Source organism: Triticum urartu, chromosome 5A, assembly GCF_056163025.1.
Source record: "Triticum urartu cultivar PI428250 chromosome 5A, HENAU_Tu73, whole genome shotgun sequence".
Taxonomy (NCBI): Eukaryota; Viridiplantae; Streptophyta; class Magnoliopsida; order Poales; family Poaceae; genus Triticum; species Triticum urartu.
Window position 1 is genome coordinate 572309927 of NC_141877.1, and position 15485 is coordinate 572325411.

At 43.5% G+C, this 15485-nt stretch overlaps 1 long non-coding RNA gene across 1 annotated transcript; it reads left to right on the forward strand.

Moving 5' to 3' along the window:
• The first annotated feature begins 4517 nt into the window (after positions 1-4517).
• LOC147972969 (uncharacterized) lies at positions 4518-5618 on the forward strand. The gene is made up of 2 exons (XR_015602713.1): positions 4518-4677; positions 5267-5618. It is a non-coding gene; the product is annotated as an uncharacterized LOC147972969 (long non-coding RNA).
• The last annotated feature ends 9867 nt before the right edge of the window (positions 5619-15485 follow it).

Below are 15485 nucleotides of genomic sequence, written 5' to 3' on the forward strand. Positions count from 1 at the left end.
TGCTAGGGACACTATACATTTTTACTACATAATTTGGAAATAAGTTCAAAATCATGTTGATGGTTTCTTTTATTGCTATTAAGCATATTTTTCACAAAGATATATTGATATCATACTTGAGCCATACGTAGTGGGACTACCTCGATCTTGACGACGTGTCCTTTGAGCACATCATGTTCATGACCCTTATAGTCGACAAGAAAGGCACCCCCTGCTCGTTTTTTAGCAATTATTACTTGTAGTTTACTTGCTTATGATATTTCTAGGGTTTTGGACATGGTATAGGATTTTGTGCATTTTTATAAAACATTAATGTGGTGGCACAGAGATGTTTCTGTGGCCGAAAGGACATGTTCAACAGCTTCCTATGGCGTGTTCTCATGCTAAAAGAAGAGGTGTGTGTTCAATTTGATGCACTTCCATTTGCTCGCGGGGTTCTTAGCCTACTGTATGAATGTATTTTTGTAAAACCGAGCTCCCTATGCAATGTCCTCAAGATCGAAACTACAACCAAGGGCCTCACTACTTTTAGTGTAATTTTACCACAAATTCTCCTTTGTAGACTAATCTGAATTCCAAATTTTCATCAATATGTAATGTTAATGGAAACTTATATTTTTTAATTAAATATACATATTAGATCTCTTGAACAAGATGCACACATTCAAAATCCTTTATGAAGCTCACAGGTATAGAAAGTATGTAGCCATACTTATTCCTGAATGTGCATGTCTCAGAGCTTGAAAAAAAGGAGGTACTAAAGTTAGGTTATGCTCATCGTTTCAACATGCTTAGTGATAACCACCTAGCAAGCTGATCAAACATGAAAAAATTGAAGTGCTACTGCTAATCGTACTATTCTGAATGTGAAAATCTATTTAATTGGCTCTTCTCTAATTGTACACTTGCATAAATCTCAGATTTTGCAAATTACAGTAGAACCATAAAAGTCATGCTTTGACTCCTATAGGGCCTTTTGCACTTTAATATGACTAATAATTTGCCTTAATATCACAGATTGTATTACTACCTTTCTAAGTGAATGACATTCAAGAAGGTCATTAAATAAAACCAAGAAATCCTTCCGGTATTGGAGTGTAGGAAAGTTGAGACTATAAAACCAAAAGGTTATATTTACGTTTATTAGAGAAGGTTCTTTACTTTTTACAGGAAAACACAAAATGTTGCGATGTAGAGTCTAGGTGGTGGGCCTCCTTGATCCACTTGGTGGATGAGGGCGACTCCGGTCCTAGCACCCATAGTGTCGGTGATTCAAAAATCATAGGGCCTGGATATAGCTCTAGCAGACGTATGCGGCTTGCTCATCGAGCTTGGTCGTCTCGAGCATGGAGATAGGCGAGTAGTAGACCAAGAGCTGGTACAGAGATAGGCGAGTTGTAGACAAGAGCTGGTGGGCAGCAAGAAACACATGCACACCAAAGAACAAATCCGAGTCACATGCCTACTTCTACTGGTTTCTACAAAGAGCGGCTAGCTTAGATCTTAGACCAGTCGGTCACTGTCGAGGTCGCCAAGGTGATCTTACAGCACCGCCGTGGGGATTTCTCATGATTTTATGTAGGTAAGCCGCAAGCGGTGGTGGTGATTGGCTGGGTGGTGTCGCTGCCTTGGGAAGAGACGAAGTGATGGTAAAAGTAAGCAGGATCCGATGATTCTTCCGTGGGGATAGCCAAAGTCAATATGTAGACTACAGACTCGTCGCAGACTTGCAGTGAACCTGGATGCGGCGAGCCTGATTTGTGGATCGATGGCAGGTCTTGACTTTGTTAGGTTGGGATTGGATGGTTGCGGAGGGTGGTGTGCTTGGTTGGGTTCCCATGGAAGAATGTGGCCTCCTCGTGGATCTGGTCATGCCCATCCTAGAGAACATTGTGTCCCTAGCTCCCTCGAAGAGCAAGGACAGTGCAAGCGGCAGCAGGGGTAGGGTTAGATGTGGGGAGGGATGTCGGCGGCTGCTCAAGGTCATCATGATGAAACCCTTGACGTCCCATCTTTATCAATGGAAGTGGAAGAGCACGAAGTCGAGATTGGATAGGAGTTTGAGTTCTTTTTGGCACCGATCACTTCCCCACTTTAGAGATGTATTTTTTTTGCGTGCGAGCAAACAGTGGGTTGATTCTAAAAGGGATAGGCGCTTTTCTACAGAAGTGCATGATGGACCAAAAATATGACCTCCTTTTATTTGTTTGATAGATATTGTATTATTCGTTGTTGTTCGTTCGATGAAATTTCCTAATATTTGATTGTTGTGTTTCTAATTAGAGCACCCCATAATCACCCAATATGAGAGGATGATAAATGAAAGATACTGATTATAAATTTTGAAAAGCCCGTGGCAACGCACGGGCGTTATACTAGTCTACTTCTAATGGACGAGTTGGTTAAATAGTCCCTCCACTTTCGACTGGTTTTTTTTTCGTTTGGTTTTTTTTCGTCTCCCTTCCCACCATCCGACCGGTTTACTTTTTTTCCACCATTTCCTTGTAAACAAACACTTTCCTATTGTACAAAAAGACACAGATCCTAACTTTCCTAACTTATCCAAATCAAGCGATCCATATCACCAATGCAATTTTCTAGAGGAAACAAATAACAAATTTTAAGGAAATAAATAACTGACTTTAAAGAAAAGAAATTCAATTTACTAATACTCCTGCATCATGATGGAATCAGAACTTTCCTATAATACTCCTACATCGCAAATCACCACATATTCACTTGTCGTGGCTCCAGTTCCACGAATAGGAAATTCCCAGCATCTTCGACCCCTTTTACACACGACCATGGCAACGCTTCCCATCGCCGCCATGCCACACGCGAGGGGCTCTGCCAGTTGGACCTGGCCGCCTCGCTCCCTCGCGCCCGTGTGCCGGGGAGCGACACCGCGTGACGCAGACCGCGGGCCGCCGCGTGTGCCGGGCACGTCTCAGCCGGGAGCAGAGGTATCGGGGCCGGGGGCCACCGCGCGCCTCCAGTGGGTCAGTGCAGCCAAGGTCGCCGTCTCGTCGGGGGCAACGTGCGGGTGCGGGCGTCACGGGTCGCCGTCGTCGTGGACGGTGAGCGTGTCGAGGCTGCCGCTTGCGCGTGCAGGCCGGTCGTCGAGCCGCATCGACGTCGTTGAGGTCGCCGACAGCGGCAGATGCTAGGGGCCTCCTCCGCCGCATGCTGCGGAGAGCCGGGCCGAGGGCCACTCGTAGGAGCAGCGCGTCGTGGCTGTGGTCTCCACCACGACGGGAGGACTGGTGCTACTGCATGCCTCTTCCGTGAGGATATTATTGCTGCAGTGATGGAGAGACATTGAAGCCGTGGGCACATAGTACAATCAGCTGATGAACTCTCCACGGAGCTCATAAGAGTAAAAAAGCTCTCCCTCTCCTGCCGGCTTGCATCTCAATTATTTATTTTTGCTGCTCGCTGTTCTACATATCAATGCATTCACACGGTGATACAACTTGATTCAAGTGCTTGCACACAAGTAGAATTGCTATTTTTTGTGCCAAAAATTGATTTGTTATCCTGAACTTTTGTCTGCTTGTTTCCACTGTGATGCAGACAGAAATGATATATTATCGGGTAAATTACGCATTAGCTGAGAGCGGTATGAATGTATACTGGGAATAAAAAAAAGCTATTTTCTTTAGTTGTACAGCTCTTGTTTATGTATGCTGAATTACAAGCGACCAATGAGCCTGGAGATATAATGATCGGTGATACAAGTGGCGGTGATAGGGAGGCTTTTGTTTCAGCTTGTTTATTATAGTTTTTGATACATGGATACTGGATTCATAGCTCTCCTGGGCAATCAGTACACGGCCATAAGTCTGATCGATGTGGTGGGCAATCAGTACACGGCCATAAGTCTCATCGGTGTGGTGGGGATGATCTCTGATGTTGGATAATATCTATTTTCTCTTCTTGATTGTAGGTCAGTCTCCTAGAAGCCTATGCTTTGGTTAATGCATACTCACTACGGGTATGGTCTATTATTGATGTTCATACACAGAATTGGTTTAGCCTAATTATGTTTGATTAACATGTAGTTATAATAATAGAAAGCTTTTGCCAAATTCTACATGATGTCGTATTAAGCTTGATGGAACTAACCTCCCAAAAATGGCAATCTCTATTGGTGTTTTTTTATCTCTGTTGATAAGTTTTGATCTCAGGTTGCACGTAAAGTTCTTGACCCATATCCTAAATACCACATATAATCTTTGATTGTTACTTTGAATACATATGATGTTGAATCTGTCTCCTTTGGATCTCCAAATGATTTGCAATGTTGGATACCAGAAAATAGATTGAGCAGCCATCACACATTAGACTAATATAATATATGGCATGTTACCTGGCAGTTCTCTTTATACACAATAGTATAGTTATATATATACCAATTGTAGAAAAATATTCATTTGCCACTGAAACTTATATTTGTTTTCTATTTCGGAAATTAAGAGCATCTACAATCGGACCCCTCAAACATCCCATTTGTCATTGTCCTGGACAGAAAAGAGAAGAAAAAAGGCCACCCAATCACAATCCCTACTTTGTCTGGGCATGTCCAGTCAGTCCACAAATCCCCCGTATCCAACCCATATGTGAGGAGCATATAAGGATGTCCGAGCTGTTCGGGCATGTTCTCCAAGGAGCACCCAGGTAATAGGCTAGCTCTTTTGTTTGCATCATTATCATTAGCTAATTAATTCTCTTTATTTCAGTAAATGTAGAACAACAAATAGTCTATGAGCTTCTGAATCAAAAAGTTTTTTGAGTAGGATCTTATGCTCTTTTAACTGAACTGGGAGCACTGACAGTTATTTGCAAAGTAATTGCCTCCTATGAGTGTTTGGTAGTGCTTTGTGCTCCAATTTCAGTTGCATTGCTTCTGATGTATGAATGAACTATTTTCCGCATTTGGTAATTAACGCAACCGACATATTTCTTCATGAGAACAGATATTTTTGTAGTGTAGAGTACATTTGTTTTTGTTAGTTACCCTCCCTATAAACCTATTGTACTCATTTATCAAGTTTGCATTGTTAATATATCCAGAATTAGTTGTGACTGCAAAGTGCAGAAGAAAAATCAATTGCTGCAAGCAAAAGTATTATTTTGGAACATTTGTATAGATGTTGTATAATAGTGACCAACACCAATACTTTAGAACATTGTGTCCATTATTTCCCTTCTGCTCAAAATAAAGCGAAACCAGTTTGATATTAAATATGTTTTTCATCTTGCCAAGGTTAAGTGTGCACCTAGGAAAAATAAAACTAAGCATGTGCAAGGTGGCAAATAGAGATGGGGAAGCAGGAGGAAGATGCTGGTGTTTGTCCGATGCAATCTGAAAGCATGCTCAAACTCAATGAAAATAGAACAAAAATTTACTATCATTCTCTCAAACCTTACGCTGAACTTGCTACTAAAGAAGGTATGCATGATGCATATCAAGTAAGTCTTGTCCGCAATTGGTTTATCTTCCACAATTGTTTCTTGTGTCACTACTGTTAGAGTTCAAAATGTCCAAAACAAGATAACATTTACCGATGCTGCTAAATGACCGGTTCAAAATAAATAGATCAGCAGTTTTCCAGTTTTATCAGTTTCACATGGATGTATCCCTTGTTGTAGGCAGCCAACCCACTGCAAGGTGTGTGCCCTCGAGCAATATTCTTACTCTATATTGGTAACAATAACTGGAATTGGCTTCTTTTGCTTTACAATTAGTAGTATTGAAGATTACTTCCTTGCTGTTTCACCACTAAAATTGAGGTGATTTCAAATGAACTTAGAGTTCCAAAGTTTGAGATTCTAGCAGGGAAAAATGATTTGGTAACCGAAGATAAACAGTCTGGACTTTACTATTGTTTGGTCTATTGGAATCCGAGACTTGACCATGAACCCATGATCATATTGGTTTCCTTTGAAAGAACATGAGATATCTTGTTTATTATGATTCACTCATGGAAGCATGCTTCGTTTATTTTTTTGCGTCATCTGCCTCACGAGCCATCCGATCGGTTGTGATCGTGCGGTGCTTGGTTTGTCTCCCGCCACCGTCCTCCTTGCTGGCAAAAAGGTCTCACCTAGACGCTCGGTTACATCACACATTTCTCTCGCGAGTAAAAAAATCCTACAGCTTCCTAGATCTGGCGGCACAGCCTGACGCGACAATCTTCGCGGCTGTAAGATTCTGCAGCGGCGAAGCCGAGGCTGTGACGGGGAGTGGAGACATGCGCATCCATGTCTTAGAGAATCGACGGGACGCTCCGCCGCGCAGGTACTCATCTCACCTCCACATGATTCAACGACATTGACGTGTGTAGCAATGTTGCGTTGCATGCTTCAACGGCCGCACCGACGCTTTGACGGCCATGATGACAAGGCGTGCTTCGATGGCATTGACAGACACTGCAATGCTGTGGCATGTGCTTCAACGAACACGACAATGAGACGTGTTACGACAACGGCATCGTTGACAACAACCGCGATGCTGTGAGGCATGCTTTCACGGTGATGCTTCGACTAGCCACGGCAACAAGGTGTGCTTCGACGACAGTTGATGATGCATGCTTCGATGGCAGGTGCCCGTCCGCTGTTCTGTGAAGGCTTGTTTGAAGGCGTATTTTTGGGCTAGAATGGTGGCGGACGTGCTGGATGGTTTGCTTCTGTGGGCCGAGTGGAAGAGTGTGTGATGTGAGAGGAAGGGTACGGGGTGTTGCCCGTTGCGTGAGTAGGATGGGAAGATGGAGATAATCAAAGGGTCACGCACGGCTGTATCGGACGGCTGTACATGCGGTTGATCTTTTTCTAAGATTAACCAGCTGATTTGTACCAAATGATAGAAGAAAATGATTCCAACTCACAACATTTCATCTGTTCATATGGAATAACAACAAGTTCTAACTGATATACATGGATCCTGCTTTCATCGTAGCAATAGAGCATATCCACAACTAGAGATTAGAGCACAAAAATTACTGAAAGATCAAATGCCTTATTGAAGCTTTGAATAATTAGCTATTGTATAAGGATCTCCTGCATAACTGCACTTTGCCATTAGTTGTAGGCACACCTTATTTGACCAGTCCAAGGACAATGAGCGGGAGGGGCAGTCGTCGACCAGCGCGCGCACGTTGCGCAAGAGGCGATAGGGAGCTGGCGGAGACTACGAGTGGTGAGTGGTGAGTGGTGGTGGCGACCTCGAGCGGTCGGCACCAACAGCGAGAAGGTAATCACCCCGACGAGTGCCCATTTGATGTCCGGACGTTCGAACACGTCCGGACGTCTGAGCAATGAGTTTTGACCTTCAAGACGACCTTAACCATTTGTTTGATTTCTTCATGCGCCGTAGCCCGTAGCAACGCACGGGCATTCTACTAGTATATATATATATATATATATATATATATATATATATATAGGTTGGAGGGGAGGAGAGGCAGCCAAGCGGGTGCCCCAAGTAGAAGGAGTCCTACTTGGGGTCCTCCCAATTCGGCCTCCCCCCTTTCCTTTTTATCGGAGGGGGAAAAGGGAAGGGAGAAGAGAGAAAGGAAGGGGGGCCTACCCCCCCTTCCTTTTCCAATTCGGCCAGCTTCCATAGGGGGGCGTGCCACCCCTTGTGGGCTGGTGTGCCCCCTCTCATGGCCCATATGACCCATATCTTTCCCTCGGGGGTTCCGGTACCCCCCTGGCACTCTGATAAATACCTGATACAATCCGGAACACTTCCGGTGTCCGAATACTATCATCCTATATATCAATCTTTACCTCTCGACCATTTAGAGACTCCTCGTCATGTACGTGATCTCATCCAGGACTCCAAACAACATTAAGTCACCAAAACACATTAATCATATAATAATAAATCGTCATCGAACGTTAAGCGTGCGGACCCTACTGGATCGAGAACTATGTAGACGTGACCGAGACACCTCTCCGGTCAATAACCAATAGAGGAACCTAGATGCTCATATTGGCTCCCACATATTCTATGAAGATCTTTATCAGTCGAACTGTTATGACAACATACGTTATTCCCTTTGTCCATTGGTATGTTACTTGCCCGAGATTCGATCGTCGGTATCCACATACCTAGTTCAATATCGTTACCGGCAAGTCTCTTTACTCGTTTTGTAATACAACATCATGTAACTAACTCATTAGTCACTTTGATTGCAATGCTTCTTATGATGTGCATTACCGAGAGGGCCCAGAGATACCTCTCTGATACTCAGAGTGACAAAAATCTCGATCTATGCCAACCCAACAAACACCTTTGGAGATACCTGTAGAGCATCTTTATAATCACCCAGTTACGTTGTGACATTTTATAGCACACAAGGTATTCCTCCGGTATCCGGGAGTTGCATAATCTCATAGTCGAAGGAATATGTATTTGGCATGAAGAAAGCAATAGAAAACTGAATGGTCAATATGCTAAGCTAACGGATGGGTCATGTCCATCACATCATTCTCCTAATGATGTGGTCCCATTATCAAATGACAACTCATGTCCATGGTTGGGAAACCTTAACCATGTTTGATCAACAAGCTAGTCAAGTAGAGGCTCACTAGGGACACCGTGTTTTGTCTATGTATTCACACATGTATCATGGTTTCCGGTCAATACAATTTCAACATGAATAATAAACATTTATCTTGAATAAGGAAATATAAAATAACAACTTTATTATTGCCTCTACGACATATTTCCTTCAGAAAAGACCATCGCTCATCCCCGACCGCCAGTCATAAGGAAGACAATAAAAAAATCATGCTCCGACTTCATCACATAACGGTTCACCATACGTGCATGCTACGGGAATCACAAACTTTAACACAAGTATTTCTACCAATACAAAATTACTCACTAGCATGACTCTAATATCACCATCTTTATATCTCAAAACAAATGCAAGGAATCAAACTTCTCATATTATTCAATGCTCTTGTATGGAAGTTTTTATTATATCCCCCTTGGATGCCCATCATATTAGGAATAAATTCATAACCTAAGTAAATTACCATGCTGTTTAAGACTCTCAAAATAATATAAGTGTAGTATGATATTTCAACAAATTCTATAACATAAAACCACCACCGTGCTCTAAAAAGATATAAGTGAAGCACTAGAGCAAACTGCCTAGCTCAAAAGAGATAAGTGAAGCACATGGAGTATTCTAATAAATTCACGATTAAACGTGTCCCTCTCAAAAGGTGTGTAAAGCAAGGATGATTGGGGCAAACTAAAAGCAAAGACTCATATCATACAAGACGCTCCAAGCAAAACACATATCATGTGGTGAATAAAAATGTAGCCTCAAGTAAATTTACCGATGGATTAAAGACAAAAGAGGGGATGCCATCCGGGGCATCCCCAAGCTTAGGCTCTTGGTTGTCCTTGAATATTACCTTGTGGTGCCTTGGGCATCTCCAATCTTAGGCTCTTTCCACTCCTTAGTCCATAGTCTATCAAATCTTTACCCAAAACTTGAAAACTTCACAACACAAAACTCAACAGAAAACTCGTAAGATCCGTTAGTATAATAAAATAAATCACCACTTTGGGTACTGTTGTGAACTCATTCTAAATTTATATTGGTGTAATATATAATGTATTCCAACTTATCCATGGTTCATACCCCCCCCCAATACTACCCATAGATTCATCAAAATAAACAAACAACACATAGAAAACAGAATTTGTCAAAAACAGAACAGTCTGTAGTAATCTGCAAATTTCGTATACTTTTATAACTCCAAATATTTGGAAAACTTAGGAAAATCTAGGAAATTTGTAGATCAATCTTTTGTAAAAAATTCAGATCAAAATCACATTTCTGTGATTTTTTGAATTTCTGGCAATGACCGCAAAAGTTTCTGTTTTCCAGCAAGATCAAATCAACTATCACCATAGACCATCCCAAAGGTCTTACTTGGCTCAAACACTAATGAAAACAAAAAAACACAATTGATACAGAGGTAATAATGTGTATTCTCATAAAAAAAGAAAAGGAAATTCTTGGGTTGTCTCCCAACAAGCGTTTTTCTTTATAGCCTTTTAGCTAGGCATTGAGATATCGATGATGCTCACATAAAGGATAGTAATTGCGACACAAAGAGATAATCATGTAGCATGTGAAAAAAAATCTTATGTCTAACATACTTCCTATGCATAGGCATTTTATAAGGAAAATATTTATAAAGACAAGCAAAAACTAGCATATGCAATGAAGAAGAAAGAAACAGTAGCAATCTCAACATAACAAGAGGTAATTTAGTAACATGAAAATTTCTACAACCATATTTCCCTGTCTCATAATAATTACATGTGGGATCATATTCAAATTCAGGAATATAGCTATCACATAACATATTCTGTACATAATCCACATGCGAGCAAAGTTGTCACTCTTCCAAAATAGTGGGATTATCATCAAATAAAGTCATGACATTTCCAAGCCCACTTTTATCAAAAATTTCATAAGATTGATCATACTCCAAAGTAGTTGGAATATTATTACCTAGAGTTGACACTCTTCCAAACCCACTTTCAATATTATTGCAAACATCATTACCAATATCATATTCATCATGAGGCATGTGAAAAACAATCTTACGTCTAACATACTTCCTATGCATGGGCATTTTATAGGGAAAATATTTATAAAGACAAGCAAAACTAGCATCCTCAAGCTTGGGTTTTTTCATATTATTAGCACAATTGACATTAATAGAATTGATAATAACATCATTGCAATCATGATTTTCATTCAAGGAGCTATCATGAATCACTTCCTAAATTTCTTCATTTAGCACTTCATCACAATTTTCAGATTCACGAATTTCAAGCAAAATTTCATAAAGATAATCTAGTGCACTCAACTCACTAGAATTTGGTTCGGCATAATTGGATCCTTTAAAAAGATTAGCAAGCGGATGAGGATCCATAAACTTTTTGCTTCTTGATTTTCAATAAACACACAATTATACCAAGCGAACGAGCAAACAAACCAAGTAAGACATAAAGGCAAACAAAAAGAAGGCAAATATTTTGATGTTTTTCTGAAAACATTTTAGGGTGGGGGAGAGGAAAATGAGAGGCAAATGGCACATAATGTAAGTGCAATAGATGAGAGTTTATGATGGGTACTTGGTAGGCTTGATGTAGAACCTCCCTGGCAACGGCGCGAGAAATTCTTCCCGCTACTTCTTGAGCTTGCGTTGATTTTTCCCTTCAAGAGGAAAGGGTGATGCAGCAAAGTAGAGATAAGTATTTCCCTCGGTTAAGAACCAAGGTATCAATGCAGTAGGAGGCACAAGAAAGTCTCCAATATATGCACCTGCACAAACTAACAAACACTTGCACACAACGCGAAAAGGGGGTTGTCAATCCCTTCACGGTCACAAACAAGAGTGAGATCTAATAAAAATAGGTATAAAAGATAAATAAAAGATCAAACTAAAGTAAATATAAATAAATTGCAGCAAGGTATTTTTTGGGTTTTTTGGTTTATAGATCTAAAAATATATGATGGAAAATAGACTCGGGGCCATAGGTTTCACTAGAGGCTTCTCTCTTGAAGAAAACATATGGTGGGTAAACAAATTTTTGTTGAGCAATTGATAGAAAAACGCATAATTATGATGATATCTAAGGCAATGATCATGAATATAGGCATCACGTCTGTGACAAGTAGACCGACTCCTGCCTGGATCTACTACTATTACCCCACACATCGACCTCTATCCAGCATGCATCTAGAGTATTAAGTTCGTAAGAACGGAGTAATGCCTTAAGCAAGATGACTTGATGTAGAGGGATAAACTCAAGCAATATGATATAAACTCCATATTTTTATCCTTGATGGCAGCAATACAATACATGCCTCGCTACCCCTTCTGTCACTGGGTGAGGACACCACAAGATTGAACACAAAACTAAGCACCTCTCCCATTGCATGAAAAACCAATCTAGTTGGCCAAACCGAACCGATAGTTCTAAGAGAAATACAAAGATATACTAATCATGCATAAAAGATTTCAGAGAATACTCAAATAATATTCATAGATAATCTGATCATAAATCCACAATTCATCGGATCTCAGAAGAAGCCATCTAGCTACTAGCTATGGACCCTTAGGTCCATGGTAAACTACTCACGCTTCATCGAAAGGGTGGCGAGGTTGATGTAGAGGCCCTCCATGATCAGATCCCCCTCCGGCGGAGTGCCAGAAGAGGCCCCAAGATGGGATCTCACGGGAACAGAAGCTTGCGGCGGCGAAAAAGTATTTTTGGTGTGCCCTCTGGTATAGGGGGATATTTGAGGATTTATAGTGCAGATATTAGGTCAAGACGGTCCACGAGGGGCCCACAAGCCAGGGGCGCACCCCAGGGGGGCGTGTCCCCATGGCTTGTGGCTGCCTCGTGGGTCTTCTGGCCTCCTTTCCAAGTCTCGTGGGTTTCTTCTGGTCCAAGAAAAATCACCGTAAAGTTTTATTCCATTTGGACTCTGTTTGATATTCCTTTTCTGTAGAAGTCAAAAACAAGGAAAAACAGAAACTAGCACTGGGCTCTAGGTTAATAGGTTAGTCCCAAAAATAATATAAAATAGCATTGAGGGAGTCCTGGATTAGGGGGTGTTCGGGTAGCCGGACTATACCTTCAGCCGGACTCCAGGACTATGAAGATACAAGATTGAAGACTTCGTCCCGTGTCCGGATGGGACTTTCCTTGGCGTGGAAGGCAAGCTTGGCGATGCGGATATTCAAGATCTCCTACCATTGTAACCGACTTTGTGTAACCCTAACCCTCTCCGGTGTCTATATAAACCGGAGGGTTTTAGTTCGTAGGACAACTTCATCATACAACAATCATACCATAGGCTAGCTTTTAGGGTTTAGCCTCCTTGATCTCGTGGTAGATCTACTCTTGTACTACCCATATCATCAATATTAATCAAGCAGGACGTAGGGTTTTACCTCCATCAAGAGGGCCCGAACCTGGGTAAAACATCGTGTTCCTTTCCTCCTGTTACCATCCGGCCTAGACGCACAGTTCGGGACCCCCTACCCGAGATCCACCGGTTTTGACACCGACATTGGTGCTTTCATTGAGAGTTCCTCTGTGTCGTCGCTTTTAGGCCCGATGGCTCCTTCGATCATCAACAACGATGCAGTCCAGGGTGAGACTTTTCTCCCGGGACAGATCTTCGTCTTCGGCGGCTTCGCACTACGGGCCAAGTCGCTTGGCCACCTTGAGCAGATCGAAAGCTACGCCCCTGGCCATCGAGTCAGGTTTGGAAGCCTAAACTACACGGCTGACATCCGCGGGGACTTGATCTTCGACGGATTCGAGCCACAGCCAAGCACGCCGTACTGTCTCGATGGGCATGATATAGCTCTGCCGCCGAACAGCGCCTTGGAGGCCGCACACGCATCGGTTCCGACCATTGATTCGGAGCCTACTGCACCGATCGAGGATCAGCGGTTGGACGCTGCCTCAGGGGCTGCGATCTCAGAGGCGATCGAGCCGAACTCCAGCCCCGCACTCTGCATGGCCCGTGACTCCGAGGAGCCGGATTCCTTTCCAAACTCCGAGCCCCCCGCGCCCCTGCCGATCGAATCCGATTGGGCGCCGATAATGGAGTTCACCGCCGCAGACATCTTTCAGCACTCGCCCTTCGGCAACATCCTGAATTCGCTAAAGTCTCTCTCTTTATCAGGAGAGCCCTGGCCGGACTATGGTCAGCAAGGATGGGATTCGGATGATGAAGAAATTCAAAACCCACCCACCACCCACTTCGTAGCCACTGTCGACGACTTAACCGACATGCTCGACTTTGACTCCGAAGACATCGACGGTATGGACGACGATGCAGGAGACAACCAAGAACCAACGCCTATAGGGCATTGGACAGCCACCTCATCTCACGATGTGTACATGGTGGATACCCCTAAAGGAAGCAACAACGAGGAAAACGGGGATGGAAAGAGGGATCGATCTCTCGAAAAGCAATCAAAGCGTCGGCGTAAACGCCGACCCAAGCCCCGCCTCGATAAAGACCCAGCCATAGAGCAGGATGAGCCGGTAGACGACGAGCATGCCTTAAAGCAACCGTCCCAACAGGACAACCCGGATAGAGAAACCGAACATCCCTCCCTCGGCGAAAATGGCATTCCGGACGACCCTACGCCGGACAAGCCCACGAAGCAGAAGAACCTCCACAAACGGCTCGTTGCAACCGCACGCAGCCTGAAAAACCAGAAGCGGAAGCTAAAAACTGCGGAAGATGCACTCAGGATCAGATGGAGTAAAGTAATCAATACCACAGACAAATACGGCGACAGCCGCCGCACTAAAAGCTATCCGAAGAGAAAGCTACTGCCTGAATTCGACGAGGAGGCCTTAGAGCCCTCTCATTCCAAAGGTGAGAGAGCCACACGGTCGGATAGACGACCCCATGGCCAGCATAAAGCGGCAAGCAGCGCCGCACTTAAGCCGGCATGCGACCCACTTAAGGATTCGCATCATGGCCCAGCCAGGTCCATTTACGGGCCAAGAAAGCAAGCTCCCGTAAGCAATGCAGTAAAGCCATTATCAGAATCCGGCACACCCAAATACAGGGGTGCCGCACACCCAAATACAGGGGTGCCGCACACCCCCTATGTTTCACCGATGAGGTCCTGGATTATGAATTTCCAGCGGGATTCAAACCCGTAAACATAGAGGCATATGATGGAACAACAGACCCTGGAGTCTGGATCGAGGATTATATCCTCCACATACATATGGCTAGAGGAGATGACCTCCACGCCATAAAATATTTACCCCTCAAGCTTAAAGGGCCAGCCCGGCATTGGCTCAAAAGCCTTCCTGAAAACACAATCGGAAGTTGGGAAGAGCTCGAGGACGCTTTCCGAGCAAATTTTCAAGGGACCTATGTCCGCCCTCCGGATGCAGACGGTCTTAGTCACATAACTCAACAGCCCGGAGAGTCAGCTCGGCAATTCTGGAATAGATTTCTTACTAAAAAGAATCAGATAGTCGACTGTCCGGACGCTGAAGCCTTAGCGGCTTTCAGGCATAATGTCTGAGACGAATGGCTCGCCAGACACCTCGGCCAAGAAAAGCCAAGAACAATGGCTGCACTAACAAGCCTCATGACCCGCTTTTGCGCAGGAGAAGACAGCTGGTTGGCAAGATGCAGCACCAGTGACCCAAGTACATCTGAAACTAGGGATGGAAACAGAAAACCGCGACGCAATAAGGACCGTCGCCGGACTAAGGAAAAAAGTCCGAAGAGCACGGCAGTCAACGCCGGATTCAAAAGCTCACGACAGAATCAGAAAAAGCCGCCCCTCCAAGATAACAGAGACGACCTATCCAACCTAAACAAAATCTTGGATAGGATATGTCAAATACACAGCACTCCCGGAAAGCCTGCTAACCATACCCGCAG